The sequence below is a fragment of the Puma concolor genome, chromosome A3, assembly GCF_028749965.1.
Source record: "Puma concolor isolate L17-30 chromosome A3, mPumCon1.1.hap2, whole genome shotgun sequence".
Taxonomy (NCBI): Eukaryota; Metazoa; Chordata; class Mammalia; order Carnivora; family Felidae; genus Puma; species Puma concolor.
In genome coordinates this window covers 98689250-98709427 of record NC_141669.1, presented here as the reverse complement: position 1 = coordinate 98709427, position 20178 = coordinate 98689250, and the positions used below count along the sequence as shown (strand labels likewise).

At 39.2% G+C, this 20178-nt stretch overlaps 1 protein-coding gene across 1 annotated transcript in view; it reads left to right on the top strand.

Moving 5' to 3' along the window:
• The window catches only part of PCSK2 (proprotein convertase subtilisin/kexin type 2), a 275623-nt gene that overhangs the window by 38466 nt on the left and 216979 nt on the right, over window positions 1-20178 (top strand). The gene's annotated exons all lie outside the window — the stretch shown is intronic.

The following is a 20178-nucleotide window of genomic DNA, read 5'->3' as shown; positions in this document are numbered from 1 at the left end:
GAATTTTGAAGTAAAGACACTCAAGTATTATGATAGGCAGAATGGATCTTTGGCAGAGTGGTACTGGGGACTCTCTACTCTTCTACCTTGTGCATGATAAATAAATATTTTATAGGCTGTGGAGACGGTGGGGAATAAACAGCGACACCACCCCTTTACTGGCTATCTTCTCCTGCATTATTGTGTTTGGACTTCTGGTTCCCCGGGAACATGTTTTGACCTGTGATGGATGGGAAAAAACCAAGCTGTTTAATGAGTTGTTTTATGGAAGGTTTCTTCTGGTGAGTCCACATGTTCTGAGGAGGTTGCTGTGCCCCCTCCTGGATGTGGAGAAATGAGCGGGTCGGCAAGTGCCTGGCTCATGGTAGACAATGGGCTTCTCAGTATCCATGCAAAGTTGCAGCCTTTCTCTCCGTATTTTCTCACACCCATCTAATTTACCACCATGCCTTAATGGTGCTCATGACCCCCATTTTTAATTTGGAATCTTTACCTTGCTCTTGGAATCCAGATCTCATTTCCTACTCCCCCTGGAAGCTTAAATTCAACTTCCCCACAGTCAAAGTTAATATTTTAGCCACAAAACAGCTCCATTTCCAGAATAGGAACTTTGGTCATTCCTGAATCCTCCATCAAATCCCTTCTGCCATCCTCCTATACTCACAGACTCATTCAATTGAGTAAGAGAAAATATTGTCTTATTAATTATTAATAAGATAAGTTATTTCCTTCTTAATTAAGGGAAATTAATAATCCAAGCAAGTTGCTCTCTGCACATTGATGGCTGCTCAGCCTCTTCTCCAGAACTCTTGGGGGGACAGTGGATATAAAGTGGGCCAGACAGTTGAGTTAGAGATTTACACATGAGATTCTTTTGGAGTTGATAGAATCTGGAAACTCATTCTGGTGGAGCTTTTCATGTGAACATTTGGCTGGGTTTAATTTGGGCTTTAATTAGGAATGCAGATGAAACAGACGCCCCCAGCAGACCACCAACTGACAGGCCATAGGCAATTTTCCTTCAACTCCTCAACCCAGGGGATCCCCCATTCCCTGGAGTGGAAATTCTGCTCTGAGAAGCCACTTTATCTGCTTTCACAGTAAGACCCAAGCTGCCTGCTTCCAGCCCATGCCAGGCATTCTCAAAGGGTCTGTTGTAGAACCTGGCATCGTTATCTAAGGGAAAAGCTCTATTTTCTGTGTCATAACTCCATTGGCCCTGGCTGTACCAACTCAGAGCTTGGGGAATACCTTGGGAAGAGGCATTATATAGGACAGAAATCCTGTATGTCTCACCTATGGGTCCAGAGTGGATACCAGTAGACAAAGACCATTCTGGTGCACTGTGACATTGGTTTTCCCTACACTTCATCGCTGTCCCATGATCTTACCCTTTATGGTCCATTGTTTTCCTTTTATTTATTTATTTGCTTCAAAGTCCCATTGAGTTCTCCTCTTCCACAATTAAAGATGTTTCCTCAAGACCATCCAGGGAGAAAAAAAAAAAAAAAGAAACTGGGACAGAAGGAAAGAGAGGCTTGGGAAAGAGAACTGAGGAACAGTGAAACTAAGAAGCCATTGTTTGGGTCAGAGAGACTCCTTGGGCCCATTAGGTTAAGATATTCTTATACTTACTTGAAGTAATCTTTGAAATGTTTATTCTTGAAGTTTAGAGTGATATTTTCAAAAGAGAAGAAAATAAAATGGGCTAGGTAGTAAGGAAGGAGATCATGCACTAGTGATTCTAATCATTTGTCTTTATCTTCAAAATATTGTCTGTTGTAACCAAAAAGGGCAGCTATTCCCCCATCACTGCCTACTAGAAGGATCCTGGTAGCCATCTGCCTCTACGTGGTGGGACAACCATCTGCCCTGCCCATGATCATTAGAAGATAGCAGGGACACTAACAATCATACATCTCCTGTACCTCTTCTCTGTCCTCTCATCAAGGGTAAATGTTAAGACTGTTGTCAATAATAAAATCATTCTAGGAAATGAAAAAAAGCATAAAATTTCATAATTCTTTGGGGAAAAAAAACTACTAGTGATGACTGCCTCATTTCAAAATATTAGATCAAGCCCTGAGTCTTTCCTGCATGATGTTCTTGTGGTTATCTAATTTGGGCATCAGCTGATTGCAAAATATGGGGGTGACTATTCTTTTTTTCTTATTCCAGTATAATGAACATACAGTGTTACATTAGTTTCAAGTGTACAATATAGTGATTCAGCAATTCCATACCTTACTCAGTGCTTCTCACAATAAGGGTACTCTTAATCCCCATCACCAATGTCACCAATCACCAACTCCCCAACCTCCCACTGGTAAACACCAGTTTGTTCTCTATAGTTAAGAGTCTGGGGGGGGGGAGGTTGGTTTGTCTTTTTTTTTTTCTTTATTCATTTGTTCATTAAATTCCATATTTGAGTAAAATATTATGATCCTTGCCTTTCTTTGACTGGCTTATTTCACTTAACATGATACTCTCTAGGTCCATCTATGTTGTTGCAAATGACAATAATTCATTATTTTTATGGCTGAGTAGTATTTCATTGCATATATATACCACATCTTCTTTATCCATTCATCTATCAATGGACATTTGGACTGCCTCCAGCATTTTACTATCGTAAATAATGCCACAATAAACATAGGTATGCATATGTCTTTTTAATGTTTTCTTTCATACTCTTTGGACAAATAGTAGTGGAATTCTTGGATCGTAGGGTAGTTCTATTTTTAATTTTTTGAGGAACCTCCATACCGTTTTCTGCAGTGGCTGCACCAGTTTGCATTCCCACCAACAATGCATGAGATTTCCTTTTTCTCCTCATCCTCATTGGAGGGGGTGCTATTCTTAAACAAAAAGCATTGACTATGATCAGTGCAAGAGTAGCACTATAAAGACTCTGCCTTGTGGGTTTACAGATCTTAAACAAAAGGGCAAATATGTCAAGAATTAGGATACCTCAAGTTTTGGGTTCCAAGCACATTCACACAGGCTGCAAAAAGAAAAATAAATAGAAGGAGAGGAAGAAAAAGGAAAGGACCAGATAGCCAGAAAGGATTACTGGTCCAGGCTTTTATCTCTTGGGTACATGTTTTAAGTTACATTTTAGGAGCCAACATCTTAAGGGCAAGTTGTTTTATCACTCTCTGAAACGTGTTATCTCCTAGACTCATGCCTGCAGCCCTAGTTTCCTTCTTCCTCCTGTCTCCACATTTCTTCCTGGCTTTTCTCACTCGCTGTCCTGCAGCTGGGGAAGGATGATGCAAAACCCAAGCAACCAGGCCTATAAGAGCAGGAGGGTTTGAGTAGCTACAGGCTTTCAGGGCTGAATCTACTAGGTAGTTTTTAGTCATAGAAACTACCAAGATGTGCTATCAGCTCAAGAAATAAGGGAAAAGGTAGAGGATCAGACTTGACTTTGGTTTTGTTCTGGCTTCAGAACAAAAGTTTCAAGGATGGTTGACCCTCACCTAGCAAATACTTTTTGTGTTTAAGAAAAACAACAGAAAGACTGGAAAAGGATCATATGTGCTTTTTGTCCAGGCCAATAAAGTTCTGCTTTCAATATGTTCATATTCATTCACTAAGTGTCAGGACAACAGCTAAGAAAATAGATTCTGATGCAGATTGTTTTAAAGGTGTTCTCTCGCCTTTCCATCTCTTTCTGCTAAATGCGTCTTGCTTATTTCTGGATATCTTTGCACAGCACAGTTCTGAATACATAGAAGATGTTCAATAAATAACTGCCAAATGAATGGAGGATTAATAATTTTTTCTCAGGGTTTTAATCCATGAAAAAGTTCTTCTCATCTTGTATTTTTGTCCTTATTCTAAAATGTGCACCCTCTAGGAAACAGCATAGCCTTCTCTTTAGCTCCTCCTTTCAGTATATTCTTAATTGTAGGTAAAAGAAACAAGTTACCATTTTATGACTTCCAGGCCCTGTCACTGAGAACCCCATGAAGAACCAGTTATTTATTTATTTATTTATTTATTTATTTATTGAAAAAGAGAGAGTGTGTAAGGGAAGGGTGGAGAGAGAGGGAGAGAGAATCCCAAGCAGTCACCACACTTGTCAGCATAGAGCTCAATGTGGGGCTCGAACTCACAAACCATGAGATCGTGACTTGAGATGAAATCAAGAGTTGGAGGCTTAACTGACTTAGCCACCCATGTGTCCCAAGAGCCAGTTTTTAATTTCAAAAGTCCAATACACTGGGTTGCTGATCATATTCACGGTCCCGGTACAACCACCCACATGAGGGCAATATGTTTGGAAAGTTTGGGTAGCTAAAATAATTTAAAGAGGGAATCATTAAACCCAATGCTGGGCTGAAATAATAAAACTAGAAATGACTTCTGAGCATCAAGGTTAAGAACAAATATCCCCTGCCCAAAATGTCTGTGGGATTTGTTAAACTTCAGCTAAGAGCAACGTCAATGAGTCTTGAAACCAAATCTGACTGCAGTCCACAGTCTACATACCAACTCCCCACAGCTCTGCAAGTGGCTTAAAAGCTGCAGAGAATAGATTTGTTTAAGATAATATTTGTTTCACAGTTACGTTGAACCCTGTTTGCATATCTGACATAGCGTTGAAATGAAATACATTAAAAAACATGAAGGTTCCCATCGTTCAATGAGCAACACACATTAGCCATATGGAGGCCAAATAATTTAACAACAAATAATCTGAACGTCATTTGTTGAGAAAAGTTAATTTGATTTGAGAATTACAAGCACTTATTCCCTTCTCAGAGCAATTTTACTAGACCACATAGTGATCACTTGAAATCATTTTAAAATCATTTCGCAAGTCAGAAACTCCTATCAGTTTGCTGAAAACTCATCTCAGTTCCCATTCTCAAAGAATGGATGATGTCTCCCTTGCATTCTATCTATAGAACTTTTACTTCTCTAGCTTCTTCTTCATCTGAACACATCCCCCTGTCTAATGACCGTAGATGGCTGACACATGATCCAATAGTGACCTAGTTTTGTTCTTTAAGGGTCTACTCTGAGCATATTCGTGGATTTTTGAGGGTGCTGCAAAAACCCACAAAAGTTACGTTCACTGGATAATTCTACAATAACTTCATAGAACCATACCATCAGAACAAAAAAGAAGTTTTCTCATTCTTTAAAATTAACTGGACAAGACTGGTGTGATTTGTTGGTAAAATCCTGAATAATGAGCGGGCCAGACTTTCTTTGTCTGTGGGATTTAATAATACACTAATTGATATTGTTTTAAAAAATGGATTTATTAGCATGCTTCAAACTCAGGTGGTGGACAGAAGCTGAGAAAGGCTTGTAATTGCTCTGGGTCCTTTTCTTACACGACATAATAATGCTTTTAGATCTAACTCAGGTGCAGTAATTTAGCCATGACTGGCGAACACCTAGAAAAGCTGTACATAGACTCAGATCAGAAAGATTAAGCATGGATGACATGGAAACCATGACCTGAAGAAGCCCGTGAGATGATCAGAGCAATTATATAGCAGTTTACTCACAATCTTTAGATTGTGACATCTTTCTGAAAAGAATACTGGAACTTCAGCAGTTCAAAGCAAGCAAACCAACTCGTTTACCTTTTCCTCCACGAATAACATACAATTTTGTCACAATTGCTAAGCTCTTAGCATACAACCCTTTTCAAGCACAGTCATACACATCAGTCATAGCAACTTTTTATAATAATCATGTGCCACTTGTATGTATTGTGCCTGATTTATAGTACTAAATAACTAATTGATTTCTTAGATTAAAAGTTGGGAGAAGAAAAGGAAAAGCATCACTATCTTGTGAAAGATCTACCTTCAAATGGAAAATTTCATGGAAAAAAATGTCTTCTTGCACTTTTTGGTTGTTTATTGTTTTTTTGTCTTTTGGGTTTTGTTTTGTTTTGTTTTTTGTTTTGGTTTGGTTTGGTTTTTCATTTTGATCAAACCTTTAGCCAGTGGATAACTAGTAGAATTTGGGGTGTCCTGTCCTTACCATCACAGTGAATGCGTGAGAGCCTCTCAGCCTGAGGGACAGTAAAAATAGAAATTAGATAGTTTGAGTGCCTTTTAAAGTGAATTTATACCCAAAGAATTGATTGTTTTTTATCTTCATACTTGTTAACTCTAACACGGTGAGGTTTGAGGTTTTGAGATGCTGCTCTAAGAAATGTATAGGACTTCTCCAATCTATCTTCCAAATGCTTCACTGAGGGGGGGTGGGGGGGAAAGAAGCAGAGAGACTTAATTATATGTTACTTATTTTAAAAAATAAGCAGGGTAAGTTTACTGTATAGCAAATATAATAGTATTTGTAGAACTTCTACTCCAGAAGCCACTCATGGCTGCCTTTACTCCATTTTCTCATTTTCTTGTAGCATGAGTTAGACCAACCTGAAATGGAGGTACAAAGTCACACATGAGTTTTTTAAAACAACTCAAGTCCCCAGAAATGGTGACCATCTTGTGCAATCCAGGTTTAGGTGTCCTGGTTGGACAAGGGAACAACATATTTGGAATTAGGATTCTCATAGGAAAAGGAGTGTCCACGATGTATAATTGTGACAGTCCAGTAGACCACAAACCAAACAGAGAGTTAACCATTGGTGGGTTCTGGAAGTAGAATGAAATCTCTTTATGTCTTGGGGTTAAAGTACAGATTAGCCAGAATTCCTAAGAAAGACTCCTTCCTACCTAATAATAAATGGTTATGGGCTAATATTTGTTCATGGGCTAATAAATGTTCATGGGTGTCTCTGGCACATCTACTCTAAACAGAAATAAAGTAAAAAGATATAGAACTGAAATAAAGTGATGTTGAAGCTACATTGCGAAGAAGAAAGTAGACAATGAGAAACAGAAGCACAGGAAAATTGTAAAAAATAAAAAATTTTTGACTGGTGGAAAATGGAGGAGACCCATCCCCACACCCAATGCAACAACTACCCCCATCCCCACCCCCAACCTCCTAACAGTGTCTCAAAATCACGGAACCAAGTGGTCCCTTCAGTGAACTGGACATTTCCTATTGTAAATAGTTCAATTTTCTATCATAAAAAAGGAAACCATGTTGCCAACCCTAAAAGGGCAAATACCTAAAAGAAGAGCATAGCAAAGTTAAGCAAATATCATTTCTTCCTCCCTTCTTCTGGTTTTTCCTCCCTGCCTCTCTCTACCTTATTTCTTCTCCTCAAGAATCCATAAGCAGCAAACACACACTTCCAGAATGTGCTTTGTGTCTCAGGCTCCAAGAGAAAAGCTGTTTTACAAAAAAAAAAAAAAAAAAAAAAAAGCAAAGCTATAAATGCAAGCGAATGCACGTACAATGAAATCCATTAGGAAGGAATTTTGGCTCAGACCTCTCCATGCCCAGCCAGCCAGCTAGTGACCCTCTGCACGTTAGTGAGGAGAAAGCAAGGACACAGTCCTTCAATGATCGTGCTCATGACATTTCTGCAGGAACCAGATCACTGAGTCAGAAAAGAACAGAGAGGAGGGCTCCAGGGTTTCCTCTCACTTTAATTTGATAACAGTTTAAGAACAGTGAGTGTTAGATGCTGCTGTTTTATTTGGGTTCCTGCAAAAAGCAAACCCTGAGACAAGAACTCAGAAGAGGGTCATGTATTTGGGTGGTTGGTCCTAGGAAACACGAGGCAGACTGAAATTAAAAAAGGAAGTGAGGAAAGCATATAGAGGGTGGATATTTTAGCAGGTTTTCATTGTAGGCACCAGAGGCTCAGTCCCACCGAGTTCTCTCTGAGAGTGATGTGTAGAATGTGCTTTAGACTTGTCCCACAAGGAGTGAAGCTGATTGAGGAATGATTAATCTACAGGCTCTGTCTCATGTTTGAGTTGATCCCGAATGTTAAATCCCTATCGCTTTGGGCTGCCTTGTGCGCAGGCTGAGTCTCAGGATGCGGGAGAAAGCCCTAGAGCAGAGAGATAGCAGAGAAGCCGTGAGCAGTCGCAGGTGAACTCAGAGGTGGGCCCAGAGAGTATAGGCTTGAAATCCACAGCTACTGTCACAAATCGCACAAACCCAATGCTGTGCATGCATCATCTCGTTAGCCCTAACCCTCAAACGTCGCCTGTGAATTACATACTGTCAGATTCCCAGTTTACAGGTGTGGCAATAGGACCTTAGGGAGGCTCGTCCCACAGTTTGTAAGAAATCTTCACCACTGCGCAGTGCTGCTGTCTTGGACTTGTAGTTCATAAATTAATTTTCCCGGCTCCTTTGCACAAAGATTGTGTTAGGACCAGGTTCCTTGTGGATGGGAATGACCTGTGAGGCACTGAGACGTGGTACATCACTTTCTAACTTTCCTAATAAATTTTCATAGTCAATATTGACCATGTGTAGTTTTTACCACACCCACTTCAGAATCCTACTTGGATTCCTCTCTGAATGTAAACAAAGATGGTGTCTTAGCTTGAATTTCCTGGAAATGTGCTCTGAGATGGAGAGTTGCATGTGTAAAAGATGTTGTTAAGAACGCTAGCTGGGCATGAGATTGAAAACAGCGTTGTCTCATGTGGCTCTCTCCATCTTGAAACCAATAATACACTCAGATCCTTCCTGTGCTTCACACCCCTCTGCTTCCTCTTCCACTTTAGGGCTCATGTGACACCATTGGATCCATCCAGATAACCCAGCATGATCTCTCTCTCTTAAGGTCAACACACCAGTAACCTTAATTTCCTCTGCAAAGTCCCTTTTACCACAAGACACAATACAACCATGAGTAACACTAGGGGCAGGAGACCATGGGTGTCAAAATTCTGCCTTGAGCCTTGACCTTCCTGGAAGAGTTGGCATGCCTTCTAGGGTCAATAGCTCCTTCTAGACAGCCCAGCTTCCCCTCACTGCCCTCCTCCGGGGATTGCATTTAACTCAGAGGAAAAGGAAGGAATCTGGAAGCACACAACCTTGACCATGCTTGGAGCCCAAAACAATGAAGCCAAGAAACCCATGTGGATTGCACTCTGACTTACCTTTGCACTCTGATTTGCACTTAAGATTTGGGGTCGGCAGGTGTAAACCTTCCATGGGGCATATATTTGGAAAGTGACGTGACAGCATCCAGAGAAAAAGTGTGTTGGGAGACAATGCTCCCAACCTGTGCGAGGGAGTCTTCAGAAATGCTCCAGCCTGTGTGAAAAGCTAATCTGCCCTAATCTTCTGGCTTTATTATGCAGCAGGGAGCAACAGTTCAGTATCTCCTCTGGGCACTGCAGATATGCCTAGCTTCCTGCCTCAAAGAGCTGCTGCTCGTGCTATAATTAAGTATTCTTGGGGAACAGGGGAGAATTATTTACCATGAATTCAGAAAGGCAGAGAGAAAGCTGCTAATGAGTAGGCCTGGTTTTTCCTAGATGTTGTGAGCATATTTTTAAATGATTACTACGGTTCACGCTGCCAGGCTTACTAAAAGGAAGGAGGAGCACTCTGGGAGACACCATTCTAGCAAGCCCAGAGATCTCTGGGGAGTTTTAACTTTCTTTGAGAGAATTCTAACGAGCCCCAGTGCAGAGAAAAACAACACAAAGAGAAGAAAGTGGTTCCGTATCAACTTTATAACTCACAAGATAAAGACTCTCAAACGGTGAGCTGGCAAGCTTTTAGAACTTCTAGGCAAAATCTTCAATGTGTGTAGAGCAAATTTCTCCCAACCTGCCTTACCTGATTCCTTCCCCAACCTTTCTCAAGATGCAAAAGGAAATGTCTTTAAATACCTAAAATGTTTTTCTTGTTTCCTCTAAAAATGAGCATTTTATGTATGCTTATTGAATTCACAATGTAATTACATTATCTGGTTGCTTGCTAGCAAACTATTTATTCATTCCTCAAATATTTATTGAGTTCAACTACATGCCGAGCACTGTTCCAGGTACCAGGGCACAACAGGGAACAAAATAGACAAAGTTCTTCTCCCATGAAGCTTATATACTACCGGGGATGAAAAAGACGAAAACCAGATACTAAAGTAGGTATATGACTGTTGGCAAACATATTATGAAAATGAATAGAGCAAAAGTGGGAGGAAGAGAGGGCCAGGGGAGGAGGTGTTTCCATTTTATAAAAAGCATCCAGGGTTGTCTACTCTAGTCAGGTGATATTTACACATAGACCTGAAGGACGTTAAGAAAGGTATCCTCTGGCTATCTGCAGAAAGGGCCTTCCCAGCAGAGGAACCACCAAGGATAAAAGCCAGGTGTCTAGGGTACACTTGATGTGTTTTAAAAAATAACAAGAATTCCAGTAAGGCTGGGAAGATGTGAGCCGAGGAGAAGGGGGAAAGAAATGAAGTCAGAGAGGAGCAAGGGAACAAGACCACGGTCAGGTAAGGACTTCTCGTTGATTCTGAATGAAATGTGATTTCTCTGCCTCAAAGTGAATAATAATAGACTGTGGCTGGGCATGGGGATGGGGGGCACAGCCGGAAACCAGGGAGATCAGTGTTAGGTGATTGCAGCATTCTAGAAGAGAAAGGCCGGTGGCTTAAGCCAGGGTAGAAGTTAGTGGAGGTGGCAAAAAACAAGTCAGATTGGGGGACATATTGTGAAGGTAGAGTCTTTCAATTTGCTGATTCTTTTGTTGATGGATTAGATAAGGAATGGGAGAGAAAGGGAGAAGGCAAAGGTGGAAATGGGGACGGTATGGAGTCGGCATTTATGTCGGTGGGCAAAATGAAGAAAGAAGCAGGTTGATGGGGAGTGGGTAGGGAATCAAGAGTTTAGTTTGAAGCATGTTAACTTTTGAAACTTGCACTGAGTATCCAAGTGGACAAGTAAAATAAGCAAATGATTTAAAGATCTAGGCTAGAGGTGGGAGTTGGAGACATAAATTGGGAGTCACCCACATAGTGACAGCATTCAATGCCATGAGACCAGTTGAGATTATCTAAAACATGAGTGTAAATTGGACAGACAAGCCATATGGGACAGAGTCCTAGGGCACTCAAACATTTAGAAATCTGGGAGATAACTTCAGACCTGCAAACAAGACAGAGAAGTGACAAATGATGTAGGAAGGGGATTGGCAGGTCAAGCCAAAACCAATCTAGTCAATGTGTTTCTGAGCTCAGTTGAATTTTACCAGAATAACTTGACTGTCCTTGTATGTATTTCTTACTAAAACCCCTTAGAGGTATCAATAAGTTTCTTCAGCTTTTTCCTATAATCTATTTTTTCTCAAGAGGTATTGTAATTCATAGTTATGAATTAGAAGCTTATGAAATAAAAATGGGAGCATGAGTTTTGTTTTTCTTTTTCTTTTCTAATTTTTATTTAAATTCTATTTAGTTAACATACGGTGCAATATTGGTTTCAGGAGTAGAATTCAGTGATTCATCACTTACATACATATGCTCATCATATCAAGTGCCCTCCTTAATACCCATCAGCCATCTAGCCCATCCTCAACCCACCTCTCTCCATCACCCCTCCGTTTGTTCTGTCTTTAAAAGTCTCTCCCTCTTTTTTTTTTTTGAAAGAGAGAGAAGGAGAGAGAGTGTGCAAGCAGGGAAGGGACAGAGAGAGAGGGAGAGAGAGAGAATCCCAAGCAGCCTCCACATTGTCAGTGCAGAGCCTGACATGGGGCTCAGACTCACAAACCGTGAGATCATGATCTGAGTGAAAATCAAGAGTCAGACGCTTAGCCAACTGAGCCACCCAGGTGCATCTGTCTTTAAGAGTCTCTTGTGGTTTGTTTCCCTCTCTCTTTTTTCATTTTCTTTTGTTCTCCCCTCCCATATATTCATCGGTTTTGTTTCTTAAATTCCACATGTGAGTGAAATCATCATATTTGTCTTTCTCTGATTGACAGTTTGCTTAGCATAATGCACTCTAGTCTATACACGTCATTGCAAATGACAAGGTTTCATTCCTTTTGATGGCTGAATAATATTCCATCATATATATATATGGATTAGATAAGAAATGGGAGAGAAAGGAAGAAGGCAAAGATAGAAATGGGGATGGTATAGAGTCGGCATTTATGTCGGTGGGCAAAATGTAGAGAGAACAGGTTGATGGGGAGTGGGTAGGTAATCAACCCTATATATATATGTATACACACATATATATATGTATATATATATATATATACACACACATATATATACACATATATATATATACACACACACATATACATATATACACACACACACACACACACACATATATATACACACACACACATATATATATATATATATATATATATACACCACATCTTCTTTATCCATTTATTAGTCAATGGACAATGGACATTTGGGCTCTTTCCATAGTTTGGCTATTGTTGACAATGCTGCCATAGACATCAGGGTACACGTACCCCTTTGAATCTGTATTTTTGTATCCTTTGGGTAAATAGCTAATAGTACAATTGCTGGATCATCGGGTAGTTCTAAGTTGTATGTCATGGACAGTGCTGTGTCTGGGCTAGGTGGTATACTTTGAAGAAGAGAATCACATTTGACTCAGAATGGATAAGAATCAAGCTTTTAAAAACTCAAGCCCAGGGTGCCTGGGTGGCTCAGTCGGTTGAGTGACTGACTTCAGCTCAGGTCATGATCTCACAGTTTGTGAGTTTGAGCCTTGCGCTCTTGTCTCACAAAGCCTGGTCTCTCTCTGTCTCAGAAATAAATAAATATAAAAAAATTTTTTTAATAAAAAATTTAAAAAATAAAAACTCAAGCCCAATTAGACAATATCTCAGAGCTAAGACCTGGTTCTGGGAGCTCCTGGGTGAAATTACTGGAAAACAGCCTATTTGACATGGAGAATCTAAGCTGGGCACTTCTTTTCTAATTTTTAGGAGCTATAAAAACCATGAGAAGCATCAAGTTTGACTGTAAACCCAAAGGAAAGAAACTTAATCTCCAATTAAGAAAAATAAAAATGCAAGCTGTGTTGATTCAATTCAGATCACATTTTCATGCATTTCAGAAAGATAGAGTTCTTAAAATAATTTCCTGTTAAGATTCAAAATCTGTCTAGAGGGTAATTTCTCACTCCTTAAACCACTGCTCCCAAATGAATTTTATTCAATGCTTAGCTGAAGGAGACTATTAGTGTTCCTTTTTTTAAAAAAAAAATTTTAATGTTTATTTATTTTTGACAGAGAGAGACAGAGCATGAGTGGGGGAGGGGCAGAGAGAGGGGGAGAGACAGAATCCAAAGCAGGCTCCAGGCTCTGAGCTGTCAGCACAGAGCCCAACGCTGGGCTCGAACTCACGGACGGCGAGATCGTGGCCTGAGCCAAAGTCGGACGCTCAACCGACTGAGCCACTCAGGCACCCCTAGTGTTCCTCAATAAAGACATAAAAAGATGGTTAAAATAGGTATGTCTATGCAGCTACTGACTTTTCCTGAGATAATATTTTGTGAGACAGTTAGCTTTGGAGTTGGATATGCCTCAGAAAGATTTTATAAAAACAAAAACAAAAAACAAACAAAAAAATCCCACCACTCTTTAAAACTCTCTTTGGGTATTTTTTATTGGTTTGGCCATTTTTCCTTTATGATGCACGTTGACATGTTTGTGATCATGTCTCCATCTGTAAACAGACATGCTCTTAAATACAAGCCAAGGGAATTTTGAAAATGAATGGAATTGAATTCCTACCATTTTCAGTAGTTTCAAACCCTTATGGGTTGAGGAGAGGACACAAGTGAAGCCAGGTCTAGAAATGAGTAAACAGCAGTTATACAAAGAGATTCATGTCTGAATAACAGCCGGTTGCTGGAGTTTATCTAATTGGTTTCCCATTATCTGTACTGAAAATGTTGTGTTTTCTATCTTCTCTTCGGCAAGTATGTCCCATTTAGCAACAAAGAACTTATTGCCCAAGAGAAAACAGGTAAGACAAAACAATTTTCCATTTTCCATTCCCCTTGAAAAGGGAGAGCAGCCCACCCCATGTAAAGAATTGCTTTAATGGATGTTAGTTTGTAAGGACACCTCAGAGAAATGGCAAGAGAAAGCCCTCCCAAGAGAACTGAAGAAAAGCAAAGTGATTCAAACCCATTGTGTGGAAAGAGATTCAAATGATTGTCTACTAGGAAGAAAAGGAGCATGCTCCACCGGGGCAACATGAGGTCATTATTGGACTCTCATACTAGTTCTGATGACCAGTAGCTAAGTTTCCTTGAACAACCATTGTATCTTACAGTCCTCAGTTTCTTTATCTGTACAGTGAGGAGTGTAGACTAGTTAGTCTCCAAAATTCCCCTCCAGATCTTAGTGTCTGAGATTACAGGGGTCCTGAAGTCCTTCCACCTGGTTAATGTCAAAACCAGGACTAGATCCCAGATATTCCCACTAGGTTGTGCTCCTTCCTTTGCATATCCTTATTTTCATCTCAGAAATGGGATTGTTTTTTCTTTAAAACAATACTCCAAAGTATTTAGAACTACAATTTATGTTAGTATTTTCATCTTTTAAAATTTTTTTGCTTATTATTTATTTTTGAGAGACAGAGAGAGAAATCATGAGTGGGGGAGGGGCAGAGAGAGGGAGACACAGAATCGGAAGCAGGCTCCAGGCTCCGAGCTGTCATCACAGAGCCGAATGTGGGGCTCGAACTCATGAACCCTGAGATCATAACCTGAGCTGAAGTCAGACTCTTAACTGACTGAGCCACCCACGTGCCCCATTAGTAATTTCATCTTTTGGAAGAGAATTTCATATCCTGTTCAAACCAGTCCATTGGAGCCCTAAAACTTCACTTGTTGTCCAAGGGAAACGTTAAGTGATGAGGTAGAGGTTATTCATCCACCTTCAAAGAGAATAACTTCTCTATCATGTTTTATAAACTGGGATGTGGTGTAAGATTTCGTTTGACAGGGTGGGTGTGGGAGAGTGAAGGTAAGTGAACTAAAAAAAAAAATTGTTTGAAAACCACTGATTTCTAAATAAGTCCTATTCTCCAACTCCGTCAATTATTGTGTGTAGCCAGGGTCATAAACCCAAGCCTGGAGAGGCCAGGCAGGCAAGCAAGTTATAACTGAGGTGGATTGGGTGTAAGCAAAGCGGTAACTCAAGCAAGAGGACAAATGGCAAATATCTTCCGCCACTTGCTGGGGAACACAAGAAGGAGTGGTGGGGACCAGAGAATCGGAGTACACACCCTGTCAAAAGGCAGCGGCTGATTCTTTGCCTCACAAAAATTAAGGCCCGTGGTTACCAGATTTCTCGATTTTTTAACAAAACCAGAAAATATCCACCGCTCTGTAAAATCTTTGTGCTTTCAAAAAGTTTTAGTGACAAAGTCAAAAATTCTTAACACACTAGAAAGCTAAAGAAAATATGTCAACCAAACAAATTTGTCCATGGGACACCATTTTGTAATCCCTGCCTCCCAAGATGGGATGATCCAGCATTTGGCAAGACACTTTCATGACTAGCCCCTGACTTCACTGTTTGCCAATGTGGTCCTCATAAAAATTCTTCCTTAAGGCGGTCCCAAAGCTACCTCCTTAAAGCGTTGGTCCACAATCCAGGTTTTGCTTCCAGAGCCAAATGATTTCATCCTCCATGTGAAAACTCTTGAAACATTTGAAGTTGGTGACCATGCCCCCTGGACCTTCTTCAGAGTAAACATTTGTAGTTTTTTGAGATGTTTTAAAGGAATTTTGTGCTCATCTCCTGTGCCTTCCTGATTACACCTCTCTGAACATTGTCTGAGAACTAAACACAATCCAGCTCTGGCATAATGAGGTGAGAGTAGCACTAGACTTTCACTTCCTGTGTCTTGAAAGCCATTTTCTATTAATACACCATAGGATCACATTAGCCTTTTTAGAAGTCACAGACCTTATTATTGACTGATACTGACCTTACAACTAATTTTTATTAGTCTAGTGTCTTCTCAAATATGCACAAACCAATCCATCCTTACAGGATTAGGGTATTGGTCCTATGGCAAGGACTTAGGTTTGACTTTGATTTGTTCCATTTTGTTAGAGTTCATTATTATGACCTGTCAAGATTTTATTAGATACTGATTCAGTCTCCTTTCAGCTTTCTGTCATCTACGACTTTGATCAACATCAAGATCCTCAACCAGTTCTCAATAAAAATGTTAAATAGGACAGAGAAATGGCAAAGCTCGGAATCTTTTGTCCAGTAGGATATAAATCTATTAATATAGATTCTAAGGAGTATCTCACACTGACCCCACATTGAAAGGAAATTATAAAGCACCCCAAATCCCAAAAATATCATTCAGGTCAGATGAAAAACTGTCTCACCAGGGAGGCTATTTGAAGGCTGTTGATATGGCTTGACTGCATCACTCTGAAATCTAGTTGATTCGTTTGTGTACACCTGCTCTCTGAGCAATCAGTTTGTTTGCCTCGGAGCAATCTAACCAGTTATTCACATGACCCAAATCACTAGACCAACCAGTTTTCAATCTGGTCTTTTGAGATCATTTGAATTCACTTGATAACTTGTTCACACATCTGCAACTGGTTGATGTTTAATTATGAAAAGTTTCAATCAAAGAACCAAAATCAATGAGTAATCATCAATGCTAATCATGAGAGTACCAGGTGGCATTGAAGTGCGGACCAAATAAAATTCTTCTAAAACTTAATAAAGTGATTCCTTTTAAGCGAGTAAGTCAAGGCATCTCAGAAATAGACTAATTCAACTAAACATCATATTCTCCGTGGCTAAAATATAACCTGTCATTTGACTTATATATAGGAGCACTCAAAAGAATTTCTTTTTTTTATAATAAAGTGCCTTTTTTTAAATATGAAATTTATTGTCAAATTGGTTTCCATACAACACCAGTGCTCATCCCAACAGGTGCCCTCCTCAGTGCCCATCACCCACTTTCCCTCCCTCCCACCCCCCATCAACCCTCAGTTTATTCTCAGTTTTTAAGAGTCTTATGTTTTGCCTCCTTCCCTCTCTCTTTTTTTTCCTTCCCCTCCCCCATGGTCTTCTGTTAAGTTTCTCAGGATCCACATGAGTGAAAACATATGTTATCTGTCTTCAAAAGAATTTCTCTACCGCTTAATCATGCGACTTGGGCAAGTCACTTAACCTTCATTAAGTACCTCTGTTTTACCATCTCTATGATTAAATAGCAATGAAAGTCTAAATGTCTGGAAATAAATTGCCTTATTTTAATCTCTATCAGGGAATCACAATGAAAGCACAAATGTCGACAAATAAGTGTTTAAAACTTCAAAGCTAAAAGAATGACTTTATCTTTGAAAGTACATACTAGTTCCACAGATTCACTATAGCTTTTGCTGGGCAGAAAATGTGACAGTAACTCCTATTCCTTGTGCATTTTCTTCCACTTAATTCTCTATTTATTCTCTTTGCTTGCCTTTACCCAGGAAAAATTCTAGTGAATTAAAATTTTAAAACAGTGCTCCTCAAACTATATTATAATAAGGTCCTTGCATTTCCTATCAGAAATATAAAAATAATAAAATATTTAAAATGAATAAATAATGAATAATAATGAAATAATAAATAAATAAATAAATAAATAAATAAATAAATAAATAAATAAAAACAATCTTAAGATATACTAGATTATGTTGCAGTAACAAAACAGATTTCTCCTGACATCTCAGTGATTTAATATACAAATGTTTACTCTTTACTCCTGCTACATGTCTAGACTGGGTCAGTGGAAGTTTTAATTAACATGATCTTTCGATAACAATGCTGTTGACATTTCCATCATCTTGAGATGCCATCATCCTAACGTATGGCTTCCCAGGCACTGGAAGAGAAAGGGGAAGAGGAAGCATGATGGGCTCAATCCACTTTTAATGCCTTATCTTGGAAATGGCACATATCACTTCTCCTTACTATGCATTGGCCAGAAAGAGACACAATGCCTGTCTCAATGTGAAGAAGCCGAGAAGTGTAGTGCTCTCATGTGCTCAGGTAGGAGAGACAAACTGGATATGGGAAATAGCAGAAGTCCCTTGCACAGTGCATTTTTATTCAGAACAATAATAAAAATATGAATAAAAGCATGTTTTATTCTTGTGGGTGATTCCTTGGGACTCAGACTTTGCCATGAACTCGGCATTCGTGTTTTTAATCATATTGGCAGCGATTACTATCATGCAGCCTCTGGTTAATGAGAAAGGATGTATTGGGCGTTTGTGCCAAAATGAGGCACTTGTATTTTTGCTAAGATGGTTGGGCCAGCATCTCTCATCATGGGTGCTCTTCTGCAGTGTGACCTGGCCCCTCCTCTGTCAATAGGCAGAGTCTATTTCTGCATCCCCATGAATATGAGCAGATTTTGTTACTTTTTGTCCACTGGAATGTGGTAGGAGTGATGCTGTGCCAAGTCGGTACAGCCCTTAGCTGTAGCTTTCTAGGAGCTTCCACTCCTGCCTCCTGTAGCCTGGCCACTATAGATGTTACCCTGAGGCAAACATCTTCCTATTAGGAGAAGCCAGGTGGAGAAGCCGATATGCCATGAGAAGAAAGAGAAGTCAAAGAGCACCAAGACAGCAGATATGTAAGTGGAGGAGGCGTCTTGGAAGTGGATCTTTCAGATTCAGTCTCTCCAACTGCTGCTACTTAAACGCAAACCATTCAGGCTGTGTCTCTTCTAGATTTCTGACCCATGAACTCTTCAGCCAAATAAAATAGTTACTTCAAGCCACTAACTTTTGGAGTAGTGTATTGTGCAGCGATAGATAAACAGAAGGCAAAGAAATTTGCCCACCAGTTCAGATGGGATTGAGCGATGGAAAACTGGGTAGTAGTCTATGGCAAATTCACAGAGTCCTTTAGTTCATGTTATTTCTTCGGATATTATTGCTTTTGTGATGTTTATATTTAACTTGTAAACCTGTTTTAGTATTATAGTTGTATAGGAGCTATAAGCGTTAGTAGTTGCTACCAAATTCTATTTTGTGGATATTTTATACAACATACCAATACTGGGAGACCAGTGAAAAATGATTTTCATTATAAGAGTCCATTTCTTTTTCAGGTTCATTCAAGTTTAAGAAATTAATACTTTTGAAATATATCTTTAAAAGGTAGGCTTAACCATAAAACAAATGACAAAATGGCAATAAGTATATACCTATCAATAATTACTTTGAATGTAAATGGACTAAACACTCCAATCAAAAGATATAGGGTCATGGAATGGCTAAAAAAGCAAGATGCTGCCTATAAAGACCCATCTCAGACCTAAAGACACATGCAGATTTGAAAATGAAGGGATGGGGAAGTATTACCATGTGAATGGAAGTAAAAATAAAGCTGGGGAAGTAATACTTATATCACACAAAATAGGCTTCAAAACAAAAACTGCAACAGAGACAGAGAAGGACACTATATAATCATAAAGGGAACAATCCAACAAGAAGATACAATAATTGTAAATATTTATGTACCCAATTTGGAGCACCCAAATACATAAAAAGCCATTAATAACAAACATTAAGAAAGTAATCAATAGTAATACTTTAACACCTCACTTAGATCAATGGATAGAGCATCCAAACAGGAAATCAACAGGGAAACAATGACTTTGAATGACACATTGGGCCAGATGAATTTAATAAACATATTCAGAACATTCCATCCAGATCATTCCATTGGAATACACAATCTTTTCAAGTGCACATGTAACAAAGTCCTGAATGGATCATATATTAGGCCACAAAATGAGGCTTCTCAACAATTCAAAAAGATTGAAGTCATACCAAACATCTTTTCCAAACACAACACTATGAAACTAGAAAAATCAACCACAAACAAAAGTCTTGGAGCAGCACAAATATGTGGAGGTTAAATAACATGCTACTAAACAGGGAATGGTTAGCCAAGAAATCAAAGAGGAAATAAAAATACACATAGAGACAAATGAAAATAAAAACACAACAGTCCAAAATCTTTGGAAGGCAGCAAAAGCTGTTCTAAGAGGTAAGTTTATGGCAATATGGGTTTACTTTAAAAAGCAAGGAAAATCTCAAATAAACAACCTAATCTTACATGTAACAGAGTTTAAAAAAAAGAACAAACAAGCCCAAAAGGAAGGAAGAAAATAATAAAGGTTAGAGCAGAAACAAATGAAATAGGAACCAGAAAAACAATAGAACAAATCAATGAAACCAGGAACTGATTTCTTGAAAAGATCAACAA